Source organism: Camelus ferus, chromosome 16 (assembly GCF_009834535.1).
Source record: "Camelus ferus isolate YT-003-E chromosome 16, BCGSAC_Cfer_1.0, whole genome shotgun sequence".
In the NCBI taxonomy this organism is placed as follows: Eukaryota; Metazoa; Chordata; class Mammalia; order Artiodactyla; family Camelidae; genus Camelus; species Camelus ferus.
Window position 1 is genome coordinate 16,063,657 of NC_045711.1, and position 27,005 is coordinate 16,090,661.

The window sequence follows — 27,005 nt, forward strand, 5'->3', positions numbered from 1 at the left end:
ACTCCCAAATTTGTCCCTTCCCACCCCCTTTCTATAAGATTGTTTACTATGTCTGGGAGTCTGTTTTATTTTGCAGATTAATTCATTAGTGTCCTCTTTTTTCTTTCTTTCTTTCCTTTTTTTTTTTTTTAAGATTCCTTATATGAGTGATAACCATGATATCTTTCTTTCTCTTTGTGGCTTCATTTAGAATGCTGATCTCTAGATCCATCTATGTTGCTGCAAATGGCATTATTTTATTCTTTTTTATTGCTGAGTAGTATTCCATTGTATAAATATACCACAACTTCATTACCCAATCATCTGTCAATAGACATTTAGGTTGCTTCCATGTCTTGACTATTGTATGTAGTGTTGCTATAGATATTGTGGTGTGTGTATGTTTTCAAATTAGAGCTCCCTCTGGATATATGCCCAGGAGTGGGATTGCTGGATCATATGGTAAGTCTATTTTTAGTTTTTTGAGGAGACTGAATACTGTCCTGCATAGTGGCTGACACCAATTTACATTCCCACCAGCAGTGTAGTAGGATTCCTTTTCTCCACACCCTCTCCAGCATTTGTCATCTGTGGACTTTCTAATGATGGCCATTCTGACTGGTGTGAAGTGATAGCTCATTGTAGTTTTGATTTGCATTTCTCTGATAATTAGTCATATTGAGCATTTTTTCATGTGCCTATTGGCCATTTATATGTCTTCCTTGGAGAATTGCTTGTTTAGGTCTTATGCACATTTTTGGATTGGGTTGTTTGGTTTTTGTTACTAAGTTGTATGAGCTGCTTATATATTCTGGAATTAAACCTCTGTCAGCTGCATTATATGCAAATGTTTTCTCCCATTCCTTAGGTTGTCTTTTTCTTTTGCTTATGGTTTCCTTTGCCATACAAAAGCTCATGTTTAATAGGTCGCTTTTGTTTATTTTTGCTTTTGTTTCTGTTGCCTGGGTAGCCTGCCCTAGGAGAACGTTGCTGAGATTTATGTCAGAGAATGTTTTGCCTGTTTTCTTCTAGGAGGTTTATTGTGTTTTGTCTTATACTTAAGTCTTTAGCCATTTTGAGGTTGTTTTTGTGTGTGGAGTGAGGGTTGTTTTAACTTCATTGATTTACATGCAGGTATCCAGTTTTCCCAACACCGCTTGCTAAAGATTCTTACACTTAAGGATATTGAAACTGAAAGAACTGTTTGGATGAGATTTACTTTAGTTACTAATTAGTTTCAGGCACCAGGCTAGGAAAATTCTGGTTTGAAGGCCACATCTGACCCTCCACCTGAATTTATCTGTCCTTAGAGAAAGGATCAAAAACTGAAATATTGAGATAGTCCCAGAAACCAGAAAGCATCATGTTACACTGAACGTTGACTTAGCCACGTCTGAAGTGGATGTCACAGCTGTCCTGTGTGTCCACCCCCTTTAGCTTTCTTACTTGCTGGCAATGAATAGAGACCAAATATACATACATCGTTTTAGTATTTGGTGACTAGAATTGCATACTCCTTTTCAAAACTTAAATGAAAAGGTAGCCTTTGTTGTAAATTATTCTTCCATGTCTTTGACTGACTTTTCTTCTCCTATAGCTTGTTAGCTCATGATACATTGAAAGAATTGTCCCCTCTCGGTACCAGCAGATCAGTTTCAGATGATGATTGTTAAATAATTCTGTTTTTAAAGAAAAAGGTGACATGAGCCGGATGTGTCCAGAATACTTCTTTTTTTGTTGTTTCCTTTTTTCTAATTATTCTCATGAAGCCTCTTTGAGAACACACAGGGGACAAACATGATTTCAGATGACATCAGCTGGTAGACAGATTTGCTTTCCTTTATCCAGTCTGATACCTAGTTTAATTTATCTAAATCTTAGACAGATGTAATTCTGTTCACAGAAGGTAAACAATTGTGAGATAAAGATTATGACTTAGGTTAGTTTTTCTTTGAGCACCCAGCCTGATTCTGTGATCTTGAAGAGCTTCAGTGGATAAAATCGTGTTAGGATCTGCTGTCCTTGAAAAAGATCCATTTTATTTGGGCCACTTACAGGTGCCACCAGCTGTAGTGTTTTGTGTTCCTAGTATAAAGCATGAGAGATATGTTTAATTTTAATCCTTTCTTTCCACTTAGACTTAAGTGGGAATTGCAGATGGAAAGATAATTACTAAGAATTAATGCTTACATAGTGATGGTTATGTACTGCACATTGTTACAAGCTCCCTTCGTGCATTAACTAACTTAATTCCCCTGTGGGATGGGTACCTAATATCGTCCCCAGTTTTCTGATAAAGAAACAAGCCCGGAGACGTTAACAACTTACCCAAGGCCACAGCTTGTGACGGCGGAGCTGGTGCTGTGCTCTTAGCTGGCTCTGCTGCTGGCACTGAGCACAACACGGTCACAGTGGGCAGCACAGACTCCCACATAGACGTGTATAATGAAACCTGGAACTCTTATTATAGAAATATGTGCCTAATATTATGGGGACTCAGAGAAAGACACACCTGAGGCAGCTGGGGGAGAGGATGGGCTGAGAACCTTCCTGGACAGGGACGTTCCTGAGCTGATCCTTAAAAGCCGAGAAGGCTTGACATGGGCAGAGGCGGGAAGGGCGTCCCGTGGCAGGGGGAAGCGTGAGCAAAAGCAGCGAGGTGGCGACGTCAGGGAACCACAGCGTTTCATCCAAATTAAGATGTCCTTGATTGTCAGCTCTCCATGTTCATGTGCGCCACTGAGAAGGGCAAAATGCTGCCAGCCTGACTGATCATCAGTAGAAATAAGCATGCTGACTTCAGAGATATTAAAATGTGTAAAAAACATACACCCTAGAAGAATGAAATACGGTACAGAGAGTTAGGTACAGCTGGGAAATTAAGTGAAAGAGAAAAAGTAGAAGGAGACCATGGCAAAATCTAGCCCTTTGGCAGTGGGGGAGGGAAATAAGACCAGCTGTAAGTTGTTTTTGAGCTCAAGTCAGTAGGACTTGGTGCCTCATGTACCTCCAAATAGTTGCTAAGTAGTTATGACAAGTAGTACTGGATTTTCTATGTGTGGTAGCTTTAGATACATCGACAGAGAGACAGAGAAAGAGTAAAGCAACTTAAAGCTGTGGAGCAGGTGGAATATGGCCGTGATAATTTTGTGAACATAGGTCTGATAAAATTCATGCAGAAGAGCAGAATTTCGTCCTAGAGATACAGATGTGGGAGTCTTTATCATGGATGGTAGATGGAAACAGAATGATGATCACCGTGGAGAAAAGTGTGCAGAACTTAGTAAAAACTGAGACTGACAGCAACATCCTCAAAAAAAAAAAAGTGGAGCACCTGTATCTCAGGTGGGATGGGCATCCTTAGCACCCAGTCTAAGCAGAAGATAGTGCAGATAAATGCGTCTTTCATTTCCTGAACTGACATTACGAGCTCATAAAATAAGTTTTTCCAAATGAAGTGTGTCTGGCAGAGGAACACTCAGAGCTTCCTGCAGTGGTGGACGTTAGAGGAGGTGCCGGAAAGAGGGAGCCAGACTCATTAGTCACCCGAGAATTAAAAAGCTAACTATAGAATGAATGGAAAGTTCTGAAACCCAGCTGATTGCTAAGGTCAGTGGGTCATAGTCACAAATATTTACTGAATGCCTACCTGGTACAGAGGGTACCATTGTGACTCCTTCTCCACGTTCAAATCCAAGCAGCCCAAACCCAGAGCCCTTAAGGAAGGCTCCCTTTCCATCTGATAACAGCGGGGATGAGGTCACTTTTGGCTTCTTGCAGGAGCCTCAAAATGCTCGTCCACAGGAGCCAATGAAGGACATTTCATTGTAAACTTCATCAGTTGGCAAAGACGTGGGTGGCAGGCCAGGCTTCCTAACTCAGCTCACACTCAGAAAACCCAGGATCCAGGCTGTCTCCTGACGTTCAAGTAGAGTGTTTGGATTCCACAGTGGGCTTGTGTTTTTGCTACGAGGTCTCTTTCCATTTCTGTGTAGCCCTCTAGTCAGGAAGCCAGCACGACATCGTGTCCTGCAGGCACCACAGTTGAATGCTGTGTTCAGATCCCTCATGTTCCTTTTGGAGGAGGTGAGTGGTGCTTTTCCATTTCACAGATAAAATGTCTAAAGCACTAAAAAGTGAACTGAATGCCGAGTTCTTCTAAGTTAATCTCTGAAGGGAGAAGGGCCCAGTGATGTTTCATAAAGTTGCAAGTTTAAGAAGGGAAAATAAAAAAAGAATAAAACAGAAACTCTGCTCTAAAGAAACATGAGGTAAAGACCAGTTAGACTTGGATCAAGTTTGCCTGACACAGAAACAGGCAGTTAATGCTATTAAACATTAATCATTATATGACTGAAAAAAACCCCCAACAGATGGATGGATTGATGGATGGATGGATGATGGGTGGACAGGTGATAGATAGTACATACATAGATGGACGGATGAGTGGACAGACAGATAAGTGTGTGGATGGGGACTAATGGATGGCAGTTACATGGGTTGATGGATGAGTAGGTAGAGCGATCGTGGCCAGCCTTACCTGGCACTGAATACTGAAATATGACTCAGTGATACCACAGTGAAAAGACGCTTGAGGTGAGTGTTTTATTGTGTGACCTGGAACCAGCCCTTCAACTCCCCAAGCCTGCATACAGCCCTTGTGGAGATTTTAGTAATAACACCATGATTATTAGTAACTAATATTCCACTGAATGTCAGCAATTGGGTTAAGAATTTTACGTAGAGCATCTCACTTGGGCCCTGAGACAATCCTGTGAGGGAGACTATTTTACTAACACTTCAGACAAGGAAAATGAGGCACAGAGTTTCCCTCAGTGGCCTGAGGTCACAGAGCTACGAAGCTGAGAAACCAGATCTGAACCCTTCTAAGGCCCGCACAGTTTTTACCGCTGTGCTGGAGACACTGGGCATGAGACTGTTCAGGAAGTTGCCAAGTGGAGTACGTAGCAGGCACGTACCAGTGAAATAGGAATAAAACGCGATTCCTGAAAACAAGTGAAACACAATCAGTTAATAAGCACACCTTGCCTGTGACGTGGCTTGATTCCAGGGAATGCCAAATCCCGGCACGCGTTTCCATGTGGCCAGCACATGTGGATGTGCTGAATCCCAGGAGGTGCTAGGAAAGGGGCGAGGTCCAGGTAGCATCTCACCCTGAGGAGCCATGGAGAGTCTCTCTCCCACCCTGCTTCTCCTGACATCAGGGCAGAACCCACAAGCGAACCTTCGCATTGGATGGAGAAGCAGGCCGTGGGTTTAGCATTCCTGTATTTGGAATCCAAGTGGGGTGACGTGCACCACAGCCGTAGCCCGGGGGGAAAGCCGCAGCAGGCAAAACCAGTGCAGCCCCAAACGGGGCTCTTGGATCCGCGAGCAAGTGCATCTCAGTGGAAACTGCAGAGCCGGGGCTGGGGGTCGGGGGGAGGAAAATGCACTCTCTGAACTCCCAGCCGTAGGCGTCCTCAGCTCCACGTTCACTGCTGAGTTGTACAGAGACGATACTGAGTGGATGTGCATACACACCTGGGGGAGCTGCTCTCAGCACACCAGCCTCACAGCCCAAGAAAAGCAGATGCGTGCTTGGAGCAGGGCTCCATTGTTCCCCCACCACATCCCTGCTGTGGACGTGGCGGTACCATTCCCACCAGTCATCATTGTGCATTGTAGGCCCTTGGCATCGCACGTGAACTACAAATGGCAGACATTAAGTCTTACTGTGGTTGTGACTTACATGTGTGTGTCATATGTGCACACAAGTACATCACATACATACATGCCACGTACATGTCGTGTGTACTGTGTATACCATGTGAATATCTGTGTTTACACATCTACACACATCACAACTTAACACACAGACATACGTCATATGGACATGTGTATATGAACAAGTATATGTGTATTTAAAACAGTCACCTGGTCTGTTACATGCACTGGAGCTGGAGTTAGGGCTGATGGCTGGGAGCTGCAATGTCCTGCTTGCTCGGGCAGACTCAGGCCCCTGTCCCAGTTCTGGAGGACTCAGCCGCCCTGCCCCCACTGCGGTCCTAAGTGCAGATGTAAGTGCCTTCTTCGTAACCTGCTCTTTCTCTTGCCTGCTCTGAGCTCTGCGTTCACTCCCGACTCAACCTCCACCCTGTCCCGTCAGGGCCGCCCACTCCAGACACCCCACCCCCTCAGCCCCTGTGCAGACATTCCCTCCGCCTCTGTGCTTGACTGACACGCGCCTCCCTGTACCTCTTCTGTGCATCTCAGGGTCCAAGCCAGGACTTACGTTTCTCTCAGTCCTCAGCGTCGTGTCTACAATTTAATAAATTTTCCAGCTTCAAGTAAAACTCCTCATTTCTTCAAGATTTCATGTCACACAGTCATGTCTTAAGCCGACCCTCCTCCCCACCGTTTAATAATAACAGTGTAACGTGACATTGCGATTGTAAAACTTGTGGGTGTTAAACAATGCGAAGCTTAATTTTCTCTCCCATTGTCTCTCTGTTGTGTTTGTCATGGAAAATTCTTTCGCTTCTTCTAAAAGAAAGCCCACTTCATTCCATAAATTTTGTGGTCATTCCAGAGTCATATTAAATGACTAGGCCAGGCCTCAGTTCAGAAACTGGACTCCCCAGTCTGCATAACGTACAGAGCTTCCACCTCTGTCACAGTGACCCCCCCTTTGCTCGGCTCCCGCCCAGCTCTCTGCAGAAGGGGGCGCCCTTAGCTACTGCTCTCTCACAGGGGGACCCGGCCTACTCCAGGGACCTGCAGCTCCTCCTCTAGCTCCTGTCTGCCCAGGTGCGTGGCCCGTAGGGTCAGCCCAGTCGGATGGGATGTGAAACAAGCACACAGCAGCTCTTCCTTTGTTTGGACTACATCTGGTCCACGACAAATGCCAACCGAGCTTTGCCCTGACCAGCTCCAAGCGTGCAGACTGAGCCCGGTGCAGACATCTGTGCTGCGCCTCGCCCATCGGCAGTGAGCTTTTTAGATCCGCCAGAGGGAAGGGAGACCCCGGCACACTCTCCCTCGTACCGCGGGCTCACGTGGGGGATTCTCCGAGCAGTTCCACTGAGGCCACCCCCCCTCACCCATGGCAGAGCACCGCCTTCTCCGGGGAAAGCTGTGTGACGAACCTCTCTTCTTCGGCCGACAGCCGGCGCAGCCATGTTACTCCCCGTCTGCGGGCAGAGAGCAAAGCCCTGGGTCGGGTCTGACTGCTGAGCCTTGTTTCTGTCTCAGGTGTTCTCCTGGGTGATTCACGCTCCCTCAGGCTCCTCACTTTGGAATCTGTGTCTCTTGTCTGGAGGCCTGGACCTCTTGGCAGAGCGTTTAGCGTGTGACATTCTTCTCAGACAGCAGTCCCACGGCCCCAGGAGGTCGGCATTGTGGTTGCTCCTCACTCACAGAGACCTGTGTCCCCAGGACACACTAAGGGACCCAGCTGGACTGTAAACCACGTTTCTTGGGCCCGGAAGCCCAGGTATTACCGTGCCGCCCGCCAGTGCTGCTTGAAGGCTGCTGGCTCTCCCAGGTCTCCTCTTCATGACCGGGACCTTCAGTACAGGGGGCCTTGCTACTGACTGCTCCCCGCCCCTGGGCTGCCGTGTGGACCATCTACCTGATGGTCGTGCGGTCTTCTCAGTCCTGACACCCAGCCTCAGCTTTCACAGCCACTCACGCCCGTGGCTGTCCTCTCTCCTTACACCTCTCCTTCGGTCGTCACAGACATTCCTGGGGTCGTGACATCAAGACCATCCGTCCCATGATGCGCTGGAAGATTTTGTCTGTATCAGTTCCCCCCCGCGCTTTCATTCTCCCAGCTTATTTCCTTCTAGTCCTGCATGGCCAAGCCTCGTGCAAGAGTTGGCTACCGTGTTTCTCTGTGTCATTTTCACTGAGCTTCCACTGTCTCCTGGCTCCCGTCAGCACCACCGTGGGAGAACTTTGTAGTGATGATTTCTTTTTCTCTCTTACCTCGCTAGTGTATCATACCCTTCAGGACCTCTCGCCTGAATCAGCATAGCTGATGACGCACCCCCACCAAAAGCATTCGCAGTCCCTGTGCTCGCCCCTTCTCATAACCCTAGTCCACACCAGGGTGTAACTTCCTCCCGGGCGGGAGTGGTAGCTTGTGTACCGGGAAGTACCCTTCACCTAGAGAACTGGACAGCCAACAGGGACTCCTCAAATACTCGTGCTTTTTTAAAATTACATCTGACATACAAAACGGTGTGAGTTTAAGTCGTGTGGACAGACTGATTTTACTCATTTATTCTTTATTCATCTGTTAAACACTTAAGCTGCTTCCATATTATATCTTAGCTGTTGTGAACAATGCTGCGATGGAGAACAGTATGGAGGTTCCTAAAAAATTGAAAATAAAACTGTCATACGATCCAGCAGTCCCACTTCTGGCTATACATACTCAAAGGAAATGAAAATAGGTCACAAAGAGCCGTTTGCCCTCCCATGTTTATTGCAGCATTTTTTGTTGTTGTTGTTACAGTAGTCAAATGCGCATCCTTGTTGAGTGGATGAAGAAATTGACAATAGGAGGCTCTGACCAGGCTGGCAGGAAAACTGATCGAGAGACAGGTAGAGGTGAAGTTCTTAAGAAGGCAGCTTTGTAGAATAATCCGGATGGAAAGAAATACGTGGAACTTGGCCCCAAGACATGACTAGGAGTCTCGCAGGAAGGGACTGAAGGCGAAACGTCAGTGAGCAGTTGTCAGGGCAGTTTTTACTTTCCAGAGGGAGAAGGCGAACCAAAGAAATGCCTCATGTTATTATTCATGAAAAGAGCTTAATGGCCAAGCGGGAACATTTGTTAGGGGAAAAACTGAAAGGAAGAGTTTAAAAGCTAAGACAGCCTGACTATTTTAGAATAGCTTGCTGAAAGTCCAGGATAAAGGCATGCCAAGGAAGCAAAAGACCTGGCACTTTAAAGAAAACAACAAAAGCACACATACAACTCTTCATGGTCAACTGGCAAAATAAAATAGGTTTTTCTCCTGCCATTTTTCAAAAATGGAAAGACAGGCTAACTGAGGAAAGCAGGAAGGCATACACTAGAAATTAGACATGCTTAAAAAAGAATCTAAGAGAGTATTGGTAAGGGAATCCAAGGCTAAAAATAATGGACTCTTTATATCCACAAGGAGGGCGAGGTCAGCTAGAGGCTCAGGGAGCCAGTTAAATGGGTGTTGTGCGAACGTAGAATTCAGATAAACTACAGCAGCAGCAGTAATGCAACAAAACGGTTTTAGTGATGGCCAGCCATACACCAGGCACCATTGCAAGTACTTTACATACATTGCCTCATTTAATCCCCACAACTTCCTGCTATTAGTCTCATTTTACAGACAAGGAAACTGAGGCACAAAGAGGTTGAGTATTTACCCCAAAATCACACAGCTGGTAAGGAACAGATTTGAGATATGAATGCAGATCTGAATCTAGATTCTGCATATTCTGTGCCTTGGACTTTCCTTGTAAATTACCAAATAGATCAGAGTTATTGCATCAGTTCCTGGGAAAATATACAGGGTAAACTGTCAAGCCAGATATAAATACAGCAGGTAAAGATTAGATGGCAACTCTGTGAGGGGTCATTAAAAAATTGCAATGGTTTTGACACACAGCCTCTGAGCTAGGGTGATGGGTAATGTGATCTATGCCCTAGTTCCAACCCATCCCCCACCTCTAAAATGCATAAACCCAGAGGAGACGACCGAGCAGTGAGGCTAGATTTCATACTAGGTAAGTTAGTGCCACCTATGACCAGAGTTAGTTACGGAGTACTTAACAAAATGTCATCTAGCCTAGAAAAAGCCACACCATGGTTAGTGAAAAGCAATACCTGCCTGTCTCACAAGGCCAGCTCTGTGTTTTAATTCACACCTTCAAAGGGTTAAAGAAAACTGATGTCTCTGATAGATTTTGACGTTATTTATTTTGATGTTATTTGAAACCCTACCTTGTTCCATAGGGCTTAGGAGAGATGAATAAAACACAAGTTAAATTAAAAGAGAAGGCAAGAAAAGAAAGGCAAAGAGAGGAACAAAAACTATAGCCAGAAATTGGTCTAAACCCTTATTGCATCGATCCACAAATTTAGATTCTAGAATTTCTAGCACTTAGACACACACACACACACACAACCCAAGTACAAAAAGAAACATTGTCAATTACACAGCTTACAGTTTCAGAGAGAGTAAAGCAAATCAGTTGCTCGGAGAACCTATTTGTTGTTGATACTCGCAGCCAGCAGGAATTTACTCTGGGATTTCTTGTAAAGAAGACCCTGTGTAATGTAACTAACAGCTTCTCGTCGTGTGTTACGGTGAACACAGAGCCGAGTTTCAAAAGCTATTTCTTATGTTTACTCTCAGTACAGATGGAAAGCATCAAAACAAAGCATTTTATTAAAAAAAAAAATCCATAGAGGGCAGACTTTTGATACCTTTGGATTATGAAAGGATTAAATTTTTAAATTGTTATTTGGCAGGCAAGATTAGGGATAAACTGTCAATTCTTTGAATAAAGAACTATTGATATCTTTCCCAGGAATGAAAACTCTTATAAATGATCTGGAAGGAAGTGTTTAGAGTGAAATCTTTGGGATTAGTGATGGTGCTAAATTATGAGGTTGTATGCATGTTCATTTACTTACCAAATTTTTATTAGATACTATTATTTTCCAGGCAAACATGGTATTAGGTTCTGGGGCCACATTAACCTTCATCCTCATGGAAATTCCATTCTTGCTGATAAACCACAGGACTCTTTCATAAAACTGGACAAGATGGCAAAATACTGTCAGATGCTTTTAATGGAAAGTGCAGGGTGGCTGCACTTTGTGCAAGAGATGCATTCCTGAAAACCTAGCAAAATTCAAGACTGATTTCCCCTTAGGAACACATGTGAAAGTGGACTGGAGGAGCAAATTAAGCTTGGGACCGTGTTCTCTTTCAGCTGTTATTACAGACATTTGCTTTAAGACGGCTTTTCATTTCCTCAGCAATGTCCCTCATGTTTCTCTTCAGACTCTGCAGAATTAACAGCCGAGCACACGTTAGTAGTTTGCCCTACTTCATAGTGTTGTATCACATCTAACGTGTTTCTAGAAGTTAGTGATTTCCAGGTGCAACTTTCAGCAGCTGCTCTAGTAACACAACATAGTAAATGTTTGGATGACATTGTTTGTTAAAGGAGATCTTTTTTTTTTTTTTCAGGATTCCATTAATAATAACAATACATATTAAATGATAAATTATAATAATGCATGTTAAGGGCAATATAATGGTTACCAAAATTGCTCAGGACTACCGATGCATGTTAATTGCAACATCATAAAATACTGACAAAAATGGTGGGTTTTTTTTTTTTTAAACCAGGCTAAGTTATTTTTTGTGTGTGTGGCAGTGACAGAAAAAGTTATATTTGAATATGTCAGTAAGTTTTAAATTTTTGCAGTTCTTGACAATTAAAAAAAATTGAGATCTGTACATTTTGAAGGGGTATAAAACACGATTTTAAGTAATATTTTGTACTGTACTATTTCAAATTTGCCTAATTCAGATTCACATAAAATGTCACTGGCTTTTTGGAGCCAGGCAGACTTGACTCCTAGGTTCACCATTTAAACCTCTGGCCAGGATTCATACATCTTTATGCTTTAGAATCAGGAGTCATGAGTTAGGAAGGTAGAAAATAAATAAAGCAAAGGAGACAGATCCCAGGAATGAACTTCTAAACAGTTGCCCTTCACTCCAGTGGAAGTCTGTCTTTTGTGTACTTGGCCTTAGTTTTACAGGGACAATAATCAATCAACATGTAATCAATCCATATTAACAGAACAAAGGATAAAAATAACATGACCATCTCAATAGTGGCAGGAAAAACACTGGACAAAATTAAACACCATTTCATGATAAAAATACTCAACAAATTAGGACTAAAATAAAAGTAAAACTACCATATGATCTAACAATTCCACTTTTGTGTATTATCCAAAAAATCAGTATCTTTAAGAGATATCTACACCCCCATGTTAATTGCAATAATATTCACAATGGCCCAGAAGTGGAAACAGCCTAAAATGTGTATTATTGGATGAATGGATAAAGAAAGGGAAAAATATACATGTGATGGAATATTATTCAGCCATAAAAAGGAAGTTTTGTCCTAAGCTACAACCTACATGGAGCTAGAGGACTTTATACCAAGTGAAATAGGCCAGTCACAGAAGGCAAATACTGCATGATTTCACTTACAATGGATACCTATAGAGGTCAAACTCACTGAAGCAGAAAGTGGAACGGCGGTTGCCAGGGCCGAGGGGGAGGGGAACGTGAGGAGCTGCTCTTCAGCAGGCATAAAGGTTCAGCTACGCAAGAGGAGGAAGCGCTGCAGACCCTGTGTGCGGCGCTGTGCTGCAGCTGACCGCACTGCGGCGTACTCGTAAGCATTTATTAAGAGGGTAGGTCTCAAGGTCTGTATTTTTAAGCATACACAAAAAAAGCATGAGCAGAGGGAAAAATGAAAAAGGACGAGGAGCCTTAGGCCCTCAAATAAAGTTTCCTCCAGGAAGAGGGATTTGCTATCTCTGGCCACAGGTTTCATGGCTCTCCCCCGATTTAAGGACAACTTGGTCCATGTTCTGCCTTCCTCTCCTCCTGCTGCCTCCCAGGCAGCATCTGGACACCACAGTCTCCCTGGGAGGGGCCCCCGCGGGGTGGATTGTGGCTCTACCTGCTTGTTCTGCGGGCGCTCAGCCCGCCTGTTGCTGTGGCTCTCTCTAGCTGGCAGAGGGCTGTGCGGTGGCTGCCCAGGCAAACAGGCAGGTTATAACTTTAGCCCTTTTTCGTGGTCAGCTCTTTTTTCATTTTAAATTGGGAGGACTTGTACCCATTAGTCTTTCCCTTGTGAAGGAACAGAATCCATAAGAAACCTTCTTGAACCCTGATGACTTTGGATTAAATTGAAGCAGAAATGTATGAATGCCACAATGGTGATTTCCTGATACAATATATTGAACTCTGACTATACAACTGCTGTTAGAAGTTTACAAAATCATCGTGACCCAGTTTAGTTTGTGCACAGGAAAAAAACCCCATATAACCATTAAGATTTTGTCAATCTTGTCAATGCAAGAGGCCAGAGCATGGTTTTCCTGTCTTCTCACGGGATGTGAGGATGACCTACAGAGAATCCTTCTGCTGCCTTTGTCTCTAGGCGGTGACTAGCTGCTTCCTATTAAAGTTAGTTTGACTTTCCTCAGTATGCTTTCACTTTACCACATTGACGTGTGACTAGAAATACTTTTAAGGTAATACATTCTGATTTTTGATGTATCCTAAACCTCTAATCTTATTTTCTAATAGAAATAGAGATTGTTGGGAGGGTCCCATTAGTAATGTGTAACTGACACAGTATAGATGTCATGGGCAGAATCTACATTATGGCGAGAACTGCCCATAAAATTCCTCTTTGTCATTTTTTCATAGGACAGCCCCCCAACTTTTTTCTTTTTACAGAAAATATGCAGGTATTTAGAAGGTGTAGCAGGTAAACAGTTTCCTGGTTTCTCCTTTATTTACAAGAGACCTATAAATATAGAGCCCTATAGGTAGAGATGCTAGATTTAGCAACAATACCAAAAAAAAAAAAAAAAAAAAACCCAAACCCGGGATACCCAATTACATTTAAATTTCAGATACAGCAAAATAATTATTCATTATTTAAGTATGTCCCATGCGATATTTGAGATATCCTTATACTAAAAAGGTTTTTGTTTTTCTGAAATTCAAATTTAATTGGGTGTCCTACAATTGATCTGGCAAACCTATCTGGCTGACAAAGACTTAAAGTAGAAAAAAATTCTCTAATGGTCCTGAACATAGTGAATTCAAATTATGATCAGGATCTGGCTCAAACTATCTTCTGTGTGGACCACATGAAGCAAGGCATGACCGTAAGCCACGTCTGCACTTGCTCAGATATTATCATCCGCTCACCTTGTGTGAGGAGGGGACAGGAAGGCAGGGGGCCCCCAGTCAGCAGTGCATGAAGGAGTTCAGCACAGGGATTATCTTAGCAGACTTCTGCTGCACGATAAAGCAGACGGAAAAGGTTGTTTCCTGAACGTTCCCTCGAAGCCAGAAATCCCGAGCCCATGGAGGCACAGCATTTGCTTCACGATCTCTGCCGTCCGCACACTGCAGACACACACACAAACGCCCTAAGCCTGTTCGGTTCACAGAAAAACTTTTTTTCCCCATATTTTCAATTAGGGTAAGAAAATGCTTGCTGTCTTGCTAGGAACTATGGATTTTTGCATTTTCCATGCTTCTGTCTCATGACTCACTCGACACCTTCAAAAGATAAATTGCACCATGTTTTTGTCTAGATAGTCGCAGCACCAAAGGATCTATTTAACACACAGACTTCCAGATGAAGTCAACATGATACTGTGAAACGAGCATTCTGAATTTCCAGTTCAAAATGGCAACTGGCTGCCACGCCGGTAACTTTTTATTTAAAGACCCATGAAGACAAAGAAAAAGAATACAACATTCACCACCACTAACAGCCTGAGACCAAGAGACAGACAAACTAGTATCTGGGGAAGGAGGAAATAGAACTGACTTTCGTAAACTTGCTCAGCTTTCCTATCACCGTGTCCCCCCAAGACATCTTGAAAGGAAAGCCATCAGTGTTTCCCTCTCCTTTGTCACCTTGACTCGGTCTGTATTAGCCAGGGGATTCGGCAGCCATTCTTCTCCATCTTTTTTGTGCTATGCTGTGAAAAAGGCAGGATGCTGCTTTTTAAAAAAAATCTTAGGGTCGCGTGGACATCTTTCTACATCAGAGACTCTAATCCCAGGAGGCAGCTGCGAGGTGGGTACCACCAGTGCATTCTAGGATTTGCTCTTGACTGAGCTGTGGTAGGCATGGCATGTGAGGGTTGCTTTTAAATAGAACTTAGACTTCCAAACAAATATGCAAAAATACACAATGCGTAAAAATCTGCAGCACTGTCAACATCTGAATTATTGATCAAATCACCTCCAAATGCCCCTTTGCACCCTCTGAGTATGATTCCTGGGAAACTCTGTCCTCACCTTTGCTGTTCCCTACTCACGTTTTCATCTCTAACCCTGCCTAGAACTGTGTCTGAATACCAAGGTGATCCTCGCAAACTTAGAGTTGTTATTTCATTTCGTTCATTTGGCCCCTAAAGACAAAGAACATCAATGGTGCGTGACATTTTTCTTTTAACAAAAGGCTGCACGTCGAAGCCGAGTCAAACTTTTGACCCCAGACTCAGAACAGGAGGGCAGATGGTGACCAGCCCAGGCCCCTGTAGCTTATGAAAACCAGCTTCTTCTTAGCATTATTTTTGGGAGGTAGATCATCAAAGAGGAAGTTAACTGGACTCCTGAACAAATGAGTGTGTGAGGGAGGAGACCTCGAGAGGCATTTGGTGTTCATTAGTGGCCATTCAGTAGCTGCTTTGTCATTTTTCTTGTTTGTCATAAAAAATAAATAGAGTTTAATAGATGATCTAACCTAGCAGGTTTTGGCAACAAAGTAGACTGTGTCCCATTAGGATCTTGATGTGTATAATTTAAAGTAAGATGGAACATAAAACCATTTCCAGCACACACAGGGGAGTTAGTGACATAGATTTAGGCCTTGATTGTGCAGAAATGAAAACCAGTGCTGTCTTGGATGGTGTGTTAAATCACGTATTCCGTTTTACGGAGTTTGCGCCGTAAACAGTGTGTTTCAGAATAATTAACCCTGTCATTTTTGACTTAAAAGTTTGTTTTTAAGAATAGGAGTGTTTTATGTAGGAGGCCGACGCTTAAGTGCCTTAATAGATGGCATGAAGACCAAAATAAATTCGAAGGGCAGTGCCTCTTAACTCACAGGTCAGAGCTACCATCAGTTAGCAGGAACTCAGACAGCCCAGCAAGCCCAGCGGGAGTTCTGTGCTTGGTGGGAGGATCTGGGGTTCCCACCAGGGCTCCTCGCCTAGCCGGGTGGCGAGGTGAGCGGCAGGGCCTGCAGAAGTCAGGCCCGTGGCGTGACACGGTGGATAATCGTCTCCTTTTCCACGGAGCGGCATCAGGAATGGATTAACGTCTGCAGCGATCTGGGGGACTTATCAGGGAACAGCTCAAGATTTTCCGCCAGTGGGTGAAGCGACCCGATTGTAGTCAACCCCCGGGGGCTTCTCCTTGAGATGCATTTCTTGATTTATTCTGATTTGGAGCCTACATTTGGTTTTATTTGTTCTCAAAATGCAGGCATTCTCTCCCAGCAAATAAAAGAAGCCAGTCTTTAGCTGCATTCCTAAAGCCCCTATAATTTGGAAGAAATCCTCCCCAAGATCAGGACTCAGAAAAGCATTCTGCTTCTGTCTCCTCCATCCTTTTTCTTCCCTCCTGTCACCCGTGGAGAGCATCTTCCTCTTCCTGTGTCTTAAAACATCCAGGCGATAAATGCCTAGTGAATACTGCATCCTAATGACGTTTGTCAGTGCATTGTTACTGTTAACGCAGATGTCCCCAATGTCCTGAAGGAAGAGGTGTATCTAGCTACTCCCATTTGTGCATCAGACCAAAAAGATTGGGTGACAGGCTGAATGATCCTCAACTAAAGGGCCAACTTGAAAAATGGGCTGATAACACCCTTCTCTTGGGGACTTTGTTGGGAAACTTCTAATGGCATTTTCCTTTCAGTTGCCATGATTCTGCCCTGATCACTTTTCCACATCATAACAGCAGTTCCTCCATCACTCAAGCCCAAGCATGCACAACATTTATTTCACCTGGTATTTATGAATATGACTAGTATTTACTCTCTTACAAATGGTCTCTTATGAAATGGAGAGTTTTTCTCGGGAGTTTAGTGATCCAGCAAGAAAAATCAATATTTGCCCAGAAATTTAAAAAAAAAAAAAGCGTGCACACAACCACTGACCAAACAGCTGCCTTCGCTCCCCCAGAAGACAGCTCTGAACAAAAAATAGGAAAGTCCGTCCAGGACCATCCTCCCAAGACACCCAGGCAGCCAGGAACACCTCTTATCTGGCCCGCTGACCGAGGGCGTGTGGGTGGCCGAGTCCCGTCCCCCTGCCCTGAGCCAGCAGCAGGGACCCTGCCATCCAAGGGCAGCTTTGCTTTAGGCATCCAATAACCTATGAAATTTTGAATGAAGTTTTCTTGGCAAGAAAAGAGAGAAGTAGCCTGATAATATCAGGAAAAAAGGTTTCGTCCTTTCTATACAATCTCAGCGCACTCCTGTTGTAATAGGGAAGAGCAAATCTGACTCCACGTTAGATCTGTTCCTGTGGCTCGAACCCTCTGCTCTGCTTCCTGGGCTTAATCACGCTGGTTCTGCACCCTTTGTAGAAGAATGTTGCCTGTAGCCTGCAATGGACAGGAGAGCCCATCCTCAAGGCTCTGGCCTGTAGGCTCTAACACTTTCCCATGCATCTAAAGATTAAAAGGTGCAGAAGAGAGAGTATCATTTGTCTTGTTGGAGGTTTACAGGAACAGCATGACCTGACCTACGTGGACAGCTGCAAGGACAAAGGATTCTGACACCAGGAAGTTTGCACCAACCAACCACACCCCCCGCCCTTTGTAGTATAAAAGGAGCCTGATTTCTGACTTGGATAAGATGGTTCTCCAAGACGTTAGTCTGCCATCTTCTCATCTTTCAGGCTTTCCAAATAAAGTTGTTATTCCTTGCCCCAGCACCTTGTCTCCTGATGTACTGGCCTGGTGTGCAGAGAGTAAAACGAGTTTAGACTCAGGAACACTGTGAAAAAGACTTCTGTTCTCATTTTACAGGTGAGGCAGCTGTAGTTTGAGAGGCAGTAAGTACTTCTCTGTAAAGGGAGAGTGGGCGATAGTCTGTTAGAAGTACTCAGCTCTGCCACGTCTCATGAGAGCAGCCACGTGCCGTAGCATACAGATGGGTGTGGCTGTGTCCCAATAAAACTTTATTTACAAAAAAAAAAAAACTAGTGATGCCTGGTTGAAAAGACAACTGTGAATATGTTTTAGGACCTGAGGGAGGAAGGCTGTGTCCTCTTTCCTTTTTCTATTAGAATTGTCTACCAGATACATTTCCTTTCTTTGTTAAAAGAATGGAGACTCTTACGGGGAAAGAGAAAAAGCCAACAGCCAGCCCTGAGTAGCCAGGACTCCTCCCACACAAACAGGTGCCCGAGCACAGAAGCAGGCTCCGCTGTGCCCCTCGGTGCTCCCATCACTTGAGAGACTGAATTACAGGCCTTTGGATAACGGCTTTGGTGTTGAGTTGGTTCACTGACATGAGCACAATCCTAGCTTCGAATCCTGGCTCTTAAATACAAGGGTTGTTACCTGACCTCTCTGAGCCTAAGTTTCCTGTATGTGAGCTGAATATAATAAAGCCCACTTTGCATGGCTATTCCAAGGTTAAAATAAGCGAGTGAGGTGAACGTAGCAGGAACTTTAACAAATACTGCTTCATCTACCTTTTGAATACACACACACACACACACACATACACACACACAGAGAGACACAGAGATTGTCCTTTCCCTTTGAGTGTGCCTGGCTTTTTTGGAAATAACCTCATTGCTTTCTTACCAGGTCTTTTAGGCTAGTTCATAATCTCGTACTCTACAGCAAATCAGAACTGGTCTTGAGCTTTGTTGCCTGAATCAAGTATCTAAGAATCCCATTACAGTTTTATTTTTAAGATGTTTACTGCTGGCCCAAGTGTAGAATAATATGATTAAAAACAAGGAGAAAAATTTAAATTATGTAAACCTCACAAATAGCAGAATATCTTTTGTGTAGATTTGAACCTAAGGGAGTAGATCTTTTCTTCCTTTAATTTTAACTCTATTAATTTCTTTCCTATGAGCCCTCTCCCAACATTTCATGTATATTTTAATTCTGGAAGGGAAGCACTTGAGTTCCTGGGTTAGTTCTCCCTCTGCATAGGTGTGGCTACGCGTATGTGTGTGTATGTTGTATTAGCCTATATTACGTTACTTTGCATTATATCATATTATAGTACATTTACATATGTAGAATTTTTTAAACTTACTTAAGAGTTAAACAAGTTAAAACTTAACTCTTAAGTATTTCAGTATCCAGCTATTTAAAACGCTCAGATTTTCCTACATAATCACAATAGAAACCATTCTTAAGAAATTTAACATTGTCTTTTAATCCATGGAGTTGATCGTCCTGTTTCCCCAGTGGTCCCCCAAATGTCCTCCTTTGCATTTGTTTTCCAGCCTGGGAAGGGATGCTAGTTCTCACCCTCCTCTGAGGCATCCGGCCCCAGTGGCACCTGTTTCTCCGGCCCCAGTGGGGACCGCTCTGCTTCTTGCTGAGCCTAGCCAGCCGCGATGTGCGACCTCGTTCCTGAGGGCGGAGCTCACTGTCTGCCTCGGCCCCCACCCACTTCCCTTCGCCAGGTAGCAGTCAGACTTTGTTTTTCCTAAATTCACATTGACCTCTTTCCAAGTAATCAGTCCTTCCTTGGTCTTGTACTTTTATTCATGAGCCGTCAGATTGTTTTGATCAAAAAAGAAAAAAAAGAAATCAAGGTCTTCCTTTTAAAGGGGCGGCAGACACAGGAGGGCTTCCTTGGGGCAGGGCTCTGTCCCCAGCTGGCTTAAGTGAGACCTTGATTTGTTCCTGTCCTCAAACCATGAGGACTCACTCTTAGAAAAACATTGACAAAAACTTCTTTCTGCTTCTGTTTCATCTGTGATTTGTGGCATGCAAACTGGAGTGATCCCTTAAATTGGCAAGGCTCAAAAAGGCAACTGAGCTGACCTGGGAGCCTGATTTCCTCTGGGATGCCTTCTGGAGCTCAGAGGTCAACATCAGAAACAATAATTAAAGGCTCTCGCAGCCCCTCGGCCCGTGGCTATTTTCCATCCTAGCTGGGTAACTTGCCAAAGCAAACTCCTCTAGACGAAGGGGGCCTCTCCCCAGTCACCTTCCCTGCAGCTTTTGCTGGTAACCTAATTGCGGGGCAGATAATGCAGGTCCGCCCCCTCCCCCCCACCAAAAGGAAGCAGCACTTCATCACCTAAGTCCAGGAGCTGCCCCGTGTGGCTACATCTCACAGGAACATACAACCAGTGCAGTCCCCTTTCCCAGCACAACTTTGACTGCATCTCACACAGCTTCTGTTCCCATGAAGCATCTGACTGCTTTTTTAATCTTACTGAGGTTTGGAGGGTCGCAGGGAGATACTACAGAAAGAGGTCTCCCCCTTTGCTGGCTTCTGTCTCCTCTTCTCCATCTCTGAATTTCTGTCTCTCTCCCAGAGAGAAAATTGTATAGTGTTAACGTTCAAAACAGCTCGCCTGGCTTCTGCATTTAACTGCATACATCCACCCACCACAGTTCTCATCAGACAAAACCCTTTTTACTTCTACTGGGAGTACGAGCGTTCCCTGTCCCGAGGTGTGGGCTCCACGTTCACACGCGTGCTCACCTCCCCGCCAGCCCGGAGCCCCCAGCCGAGGGGCAGCGCCCCCAGACTCACTTCCCGGGCCTGGGACAGAGACGGTTCTCGTCCCTGGGGGTTTAGAAGACCTGTCCCATTCCTCTCCCTGGGAACCCCACCCCTCTGAGCCGAGACACAGTAAAGCTTGTCCACCTCCCCTTCTTCTGTCTTTTGGGTTTTATTTCTAATTCCGTAGCAGTGGTCATATCATGTATTGTCCAAGAGCCGCTGCCGTCTGTGACTGCCGGCACCGCTGTCACTACTGTTAGTGCTGCTGCTGCTGCTCAGAAGGAGGAGGCGGAGCACAAGGGTCTGACTGCGGTCGCCAGTACCACACAGACCAAGAGACGGGGCCGCGGCAAAGTGAGTCATGAAGTCGTCACAGGGTTGCGAGGGGCCTGGAGCGGGTCCCCGGGCATATTCTGTCCTCAGAAGGCTTTGGCTCATAGAGTTGGTGTGTGATGCTTAACAGAGCTGCCTCTTCTAAACCTGTCTGGAGTAAATTGTTCCTGAGACCCTGATGATACGCGGAAAAGCGCCCAATCAGACCCAAGTGGGAACAGCCTCCTGAGGCTTTGCCGTTCAGTTCTGCTTCTGAAGATTGACTGTTTCACACGTTGCATCTTTGACTGTGTCGTTGTTCTGACTTCCAGGAAGTCCTTCAGTGTTTGGTTCTGAGCTCCTTGATGTTGTTTATAATAACCTGCTGTTTGAATGTCTTGTCAACGACACACTGTCTGGGTTTTGAGTCTAGAGAATGGGGGTTTTCTCTGGCTGATTGTCCCCCCAACGATCTAATGGAAAACCTCTCCCTCCAAATCAAATTTGCTAGATGATTGAGTCTATTGTTTAAATTTTGTGTGGCTTTTGATACATTAGGAAGGGTGCTCGGCGAAACAGAGCTGTGATTTGTGTGTGTGTGTGAGATTTGAAAGTCCTTGTGCCGAGCAGAGCTGGCCATTTTCCATCTGTTTCCATAACTGCATTTAAAATGCACTGAGGGTTGTGATTGTGGGGTGATTTTTGTTTGGCTGTCATCATCAGTTTGATATATAATATAATAAATTTCAAAGATACGTTTCTGTGGTATTGCACTTGTGAATGAGAACTTTACCGTCTGACATGAGACTCGTGGAAAAGATGATGCTGTGTTAATGACAGCGACCTTTTGAAATGTTCCGCATTCAAGATCATTCCAGTCCAGAGGTGTGCCGTCGCCCTCTCGGCTTGCGCCGTCCTCCTAGGAGGCAGCGTGTTAGCCTCCGTGACTGTTCCTGCCACTCCTCTCATCCTGCCTGAGACCGTTTCACACGTGCTCAGCCCAGGGGGTGTTCGGCTGCGTTTTCTCAGCCAGCTTACAGGGGCTTCTGTTACCCACTGGGTGAAAACTCCTGCTGGTCTCCAGCTCCTAGTGGAAGGCCCTGGGTCAGGCTGTGAGACCCTGTGTCATCCTACAGAAACACCAAACGAAGCTTGAGGTCTTCAAGCCTTTCCTTTGTGGCGCAAATCAGTTTTGTGGGCATGAGACAGACCTAGAAGGGTTGTTTTCACGAAGGAAACAACAGACGCGAGTGCAAGAAGCCCCCTCCCCTTCCACCCAAGCCTCAAAAGTCCCATAGAAACTGGAGAGGTGACACGGGATCCAAGAGGCATAGAGTCGACAGCTTGTGTGTAACCTACATTGGAAAGGAAGGAATAAAGGAAAGCCTTCAACAAGAAACCCAGACTGAATAACTGCAGGGATGTGGTCGATGATGCAGGTAACAGAGTAGCCCCAGTGGGAGAGGTGGGCACAGGGAGGGGCTGAGGGCATCCCCGTAAAAGGCAGGCGGCTTCTGTCTGCAACAGGGGTGGTGGCGGACAGTAGCCCTCCGCGGCCAGATACTTGGAGTTTTAAAGGGAAACTCAAGTCCCATTTTTCATAGGAAGTCTAATTTTTAAATGTCTTAAAATTACGTGTGTGTACATGTGCGTTCATGTATAAATGTTAATAAGTCAGTGCAGCTGGGGGCCGTCGTTTGTCTTCTCCTCTGTAAAGAGGACTCTGGCACGGGGTTTGGGAAATTCACTTTCCAGTACGAGTTTTACAGGCGAGAAAGTGAGACCCTGGTGGTAAATACGAGAAAGACGGTCAACAGTGTCCCTGTGGATGGAGGCCTGAGGTCACGAGGCTTTAGGGGCCGGTAAGTGGCAGCGTGGCAGCCCCCGCCACCCCAAAGGCGTGGCCCCACCCCCTTCCCTCTTCTGGGTCTTTCTGGGAGTCACTAGAGAGGCTCTGTGTCTAGGCTCTCATCAGCTCCTGCCTCCCTCACTTCAGCCTGACTCGAGTCTGCAGGGAACCGTCTCAGGGGGACGTCTGCCACTTGCCCTGCTTCCCCGGGGTTTTGCGGAAGATAACCACCCATCGTGCTCTGAGAACAGCAGAAAAATGGAAAGCACCCACTTTCCTGCCCTGTGCCTCACGCTGCGTGGGCCGTCGTGGGTGGATTTTGCCATCACCTCCTCCGCCACTGAGGCACAGTGACCTCTGCTCTTAGGTGGCGTCACAGAGCATCCCAGCTGCGCCCAGGCGGACCCGCACCTGCTGGCACGTGATGTACTAGGGAGCTTTCCTCCCTGACAAGAGGAGGAAACTGGCCCTTGGGCTCTGCGGGAGGGAGGGAGGGAGAGGCTCCACCGGACCCTCACAGAGTAGGAGGCGACGGCACACAACGTCTGCTAGCGCCTACTAAGCATAAAACACACTTGACACTTCGCCTCTGTGTTCTGGCTTCGTTCTCGTTACCCCCTAGGTTGACATCACACCCTCCAGTATTCGTGGGAGCCTCAGAGAAGCCGACTAATGTGGCTCAGTCGAGTGTTGGGGGTGGGGCTGGGACCCTTCCTCAACGGATGCCATTGCCTCAGAAAGAAGGTCAAAGCGTCCTTGAGCTTTGATGAGTCCTCAGACCCAGGCCTCACGAAGTTTTGGGTACTGTTTTGTAAGAGGAGTAGTAACACATTGTAGGGTCTCCAGAGAAGAGAAACCCAGTCTTCTGAGGACTGTCCAAGGTAAACGGAGGCTTGAACCCAAGCGTCACAAGGCTCAGTAGCAAAGGGGAGAACGTGGCGCCCCGCCCGCGGCTGGCGCTCCGTGCGCACCCGTTGAGTGAGCGAACCACGTGCAGTGGAGGCGGCCGACCGCTAGTCCTGGGGCTGTGAGGGACACGGGGGTTTCCTGCCTCTGTGCCTCCATTTCTGGGGGTGCAGAACCCAACCCTTGGCAGATAGAGTTGCCAGCAGCTGAGGCCAGGCAGCTGGCAGAACCACACTGGAAGGGCTGCCGTGGAACAAAGGTGGCAGCGCAACCCGGCGAACAAGCCAAACCCACAAAACAACACACACCCCGCCCCGCCCGGCCACTCCCCCCGGGGCGGTGCGCTCCCGCTCCTGCAGGGCCCCTCGTGTTCGCGGTCTGGATTCACAGCTCCCCGGTCTCTCCAACGATGATTAAAGAAACTAGACAAATGCCTAATGTTTCTTAATGCGTGCAGGTTCCCTTTCCTATTAGCTGAGTAAAGCAAAGCAAATGGAAGGTGTGACCTTTTTTTCCCCTGCTAATATATCCTCCCCAAATGCAGTGAGTGGGCTTAACAGACTCTGTGAAATTTGAGTCTACCAGCCAGGGCCTGTGGAAGAAAGTGACAAGCCAGGGTTATGAAAGGGTGAGGGCTCAGCCGTTGTCTGAAGACAGGGAGCATTTGAAATAGGGCTAAATGGCCCTGGAACCCTTGGAGTCTAGAAGACGAGGTGACACAAATAGGCGAATTAAGGCAAGCCTGTTCTGAGTTGTCCTTTTCTCTGCGTGTTCGGGGGGGGGGGGGGCTGTGCCCGGGGCGGGTCCACTGGATCCGGGGGAAGGAGCCCCTGTGGAGCAAGGTGGCCTCACAGCCCCTCGGCTGTATGGCTTTCTGGTTTGCTGGCATCTCGCGCTGTCCCAGGGCCTCAGCCTGCAGGCTTAGACTAGACGTAAAAAGCAGGCGGAGCATCCCCACGAGGCCTAGTGACTGAGGATGCGGAAGGACTCCAGTGCGTGAAACCAGCCGAAACTGGGCGGAAACCAGACCTGCCATAGGAGGAGGCGGCAGCACATTGTACCAACACGCTTCCTTAAGAAGAGTCTCCAGAAACAGTCAATAGATGGTTTCTGATGCCTCCACAATGTCTCTGTTATGGGTGGAAAAGCTTCTGCGTTCATCCGAGGGGCTCCCAGAATTCTGCTTCTGTGCCTCAGATTAACTCTCTGACTTTCAGTTGAATCCAACAGATACCAAGAAGAGATGTTGCATTTTGTCAAATGGTTTTTCTGCATCAGTTGAGAAGATCATTTGTTTTCCCTCCATTCTATTAATGTGCACATCACCTTGGTTGATTTTGATGAATTTCTTGAGTCCTGCATTTGCAACCCACGTACAAAGTGAGACTTTCACAAGACACTACTGCTCCCAATGCAGATATAGAAAACCCATCTAGAAAACAATATTCCATTTTTCTTTGTGCACAGTTCAAGAAAACACCATAAAATATCCTCAAATCAAGGCCCTGGCAGTGCCTGTGGCTGATGTACCTGCTGTGTTCACTTGCAGGAACCGTTCCCCTGTCCCCCAGAGCACGCAGCAAACAGCTGGTTAGCCTTGAAGTGAACACGGTGATACAAGAATGATGCTCCGGGTGTGTGCTCAAGGAGGTCTCGCTGCATATATAAAAGGTTGCTCGTTTATTCATGATGCAAAAAAAAAAAAAATTCTTCGTGCATTTGGCAGAAAGAGTCATCAATTATTTACTCAGAACTCCCTGTCTCCAAGCACAGCTTTTTGTGCGCATGAGGCGTGACTGCTGTCATTACTCTAAAACGTGTAACTTTCTTTTTGATGGTGGTGGATGTGCTGTCACGATGCGTGTGGCGTTGTGGTCACTGATGTATTCAATGAAGGATTTCTAGATGATTATCCCCTTTTCATCTGAGGCCCCCGTCACCCTGTCCTCAGACACCCAGAAGTTATCAGTTCATTCACTCATTCATTGGCATCCTCACTCCCTTTCTCTGCCTCCAGACAGAAGTACTGCGTTGCTAAATCATTCATTATCCTCTGGGAGCAAACATTTTCTCGAGCATCACTCCTCACCCTGATCCTAGTGAGGGCACGACTAGGGAGACGTCCTCTGTCAAATGCACCTTAAAGCCCTAAACTGTGTTCCATCCGCATTGCCGGCAGCTCCGTCACGTCAGTTGTCAGGTCAGAGAGCCTGGTTTCCGAGGCCCCCGTGGAGACAGAGATGTCGGAGCCCGCTGTGCAGGTCCCGGGGCGGGGGGGCTCCTTCACCCCCAGTGCAGTGCAGCCGCCCCCAGTGCAGGACTCAGACTGACGCGAGGGAAGACACGTGACCTGGGCCAGGAGTTACTCCTCTCCCAGCCAGCTGTCAAGGGCTTTCGTAGGCTGAGGGTGTGACGTTCCCCTTATCTGAGGTTTGGGTGGCTGCCTGGCAAAGCGTCTGGTCCAGCCCAGCTTTGAGGCCCTTGAGCCATGCCAGGCAGACAGTCCAGCCCTTGGTTTCCCTACCCAGCCCCACCAGGGGACGGTCTCGGCTTGGGTCCCCATCCTGGCTTCAGACACGGCAGGCGTGGCCTCCACAGATGTACAGGGCTCAGGTCTCCTTGCAGGAGCCTGCTGCACGGAGAATGGTGGTCTCACAGCCTTCAGCTGCCCACCCAGCATCCACAGCCGCGTGCAGGCGGGGGCCAAGCTGTTCCCCACTACTTCTGGCCAACGACTGAGGGCAGCGGAGGGGACGGCGGCTGGAGGAAGGCCGTTTCTCCCCACACGGAGCCCCTCTCACGACAGCCCAAAAGGGCTGCCCTGCAGGTTGGGGCTCTTCCCGCCCCTCTCCCTTCCTTTCCGTCTCCCCTCCTGGGTCGGGCTCGCGTGGTGACCCGAAGGTGATGCTCACTTCTGCTCCGTGTCTCCTTTATTGAAAGATAAATGGTATTTGCTCCAGCAAATCTCTCCTCCTCTAAATTCCATTTTAGTGTCTGCTCTCGGAGACCTGAACCGACACTCTTGGTTTCTAGGTTTCTGCCTTCCTCTCCTGCTCTTCCAGGACCCCCCACCCTTGCCCACGCTGTCTATGTCTGCCTACACAATGGCCTGCTTTTCTTTTCTTTCTTTTTTGGTGGCAGATCTGAAAGAAATAAATGTCCCATCTATCAAGCCTAAATCATTAACACACACACACACAAACCACAAACTGGTTTGCTTTCCGAGTCTCCACTGTCTAGGGGGCAGTCTTGGCACTCCTTGCTACCGGTAGCCCCCTGTAGGATAGATGGATCCTTCTAGTAAAGCCAAGAAAAAAGTAAAAATCAAGTAGAACTTTGCAAAAAGTAGGTGAAACACTCAAAGGTGCTCTATCTGAACTCAGTGTGATTATGT

The 27,005-nt window shown here is 46.4% G+C and overlaps 1 long non-coding RNA gene across 1 annotated transcript in view; it reads left to right on the top strand.

Annotated features, from left to right (window-relative positions):
• Positions 1-27,005, top strand: part of LOC116669327 — a 234,868-nt gene that overhangs the window by 169,013 nt on the left and 38,850 nt on the right. The window lies entirely within an intron of this gene.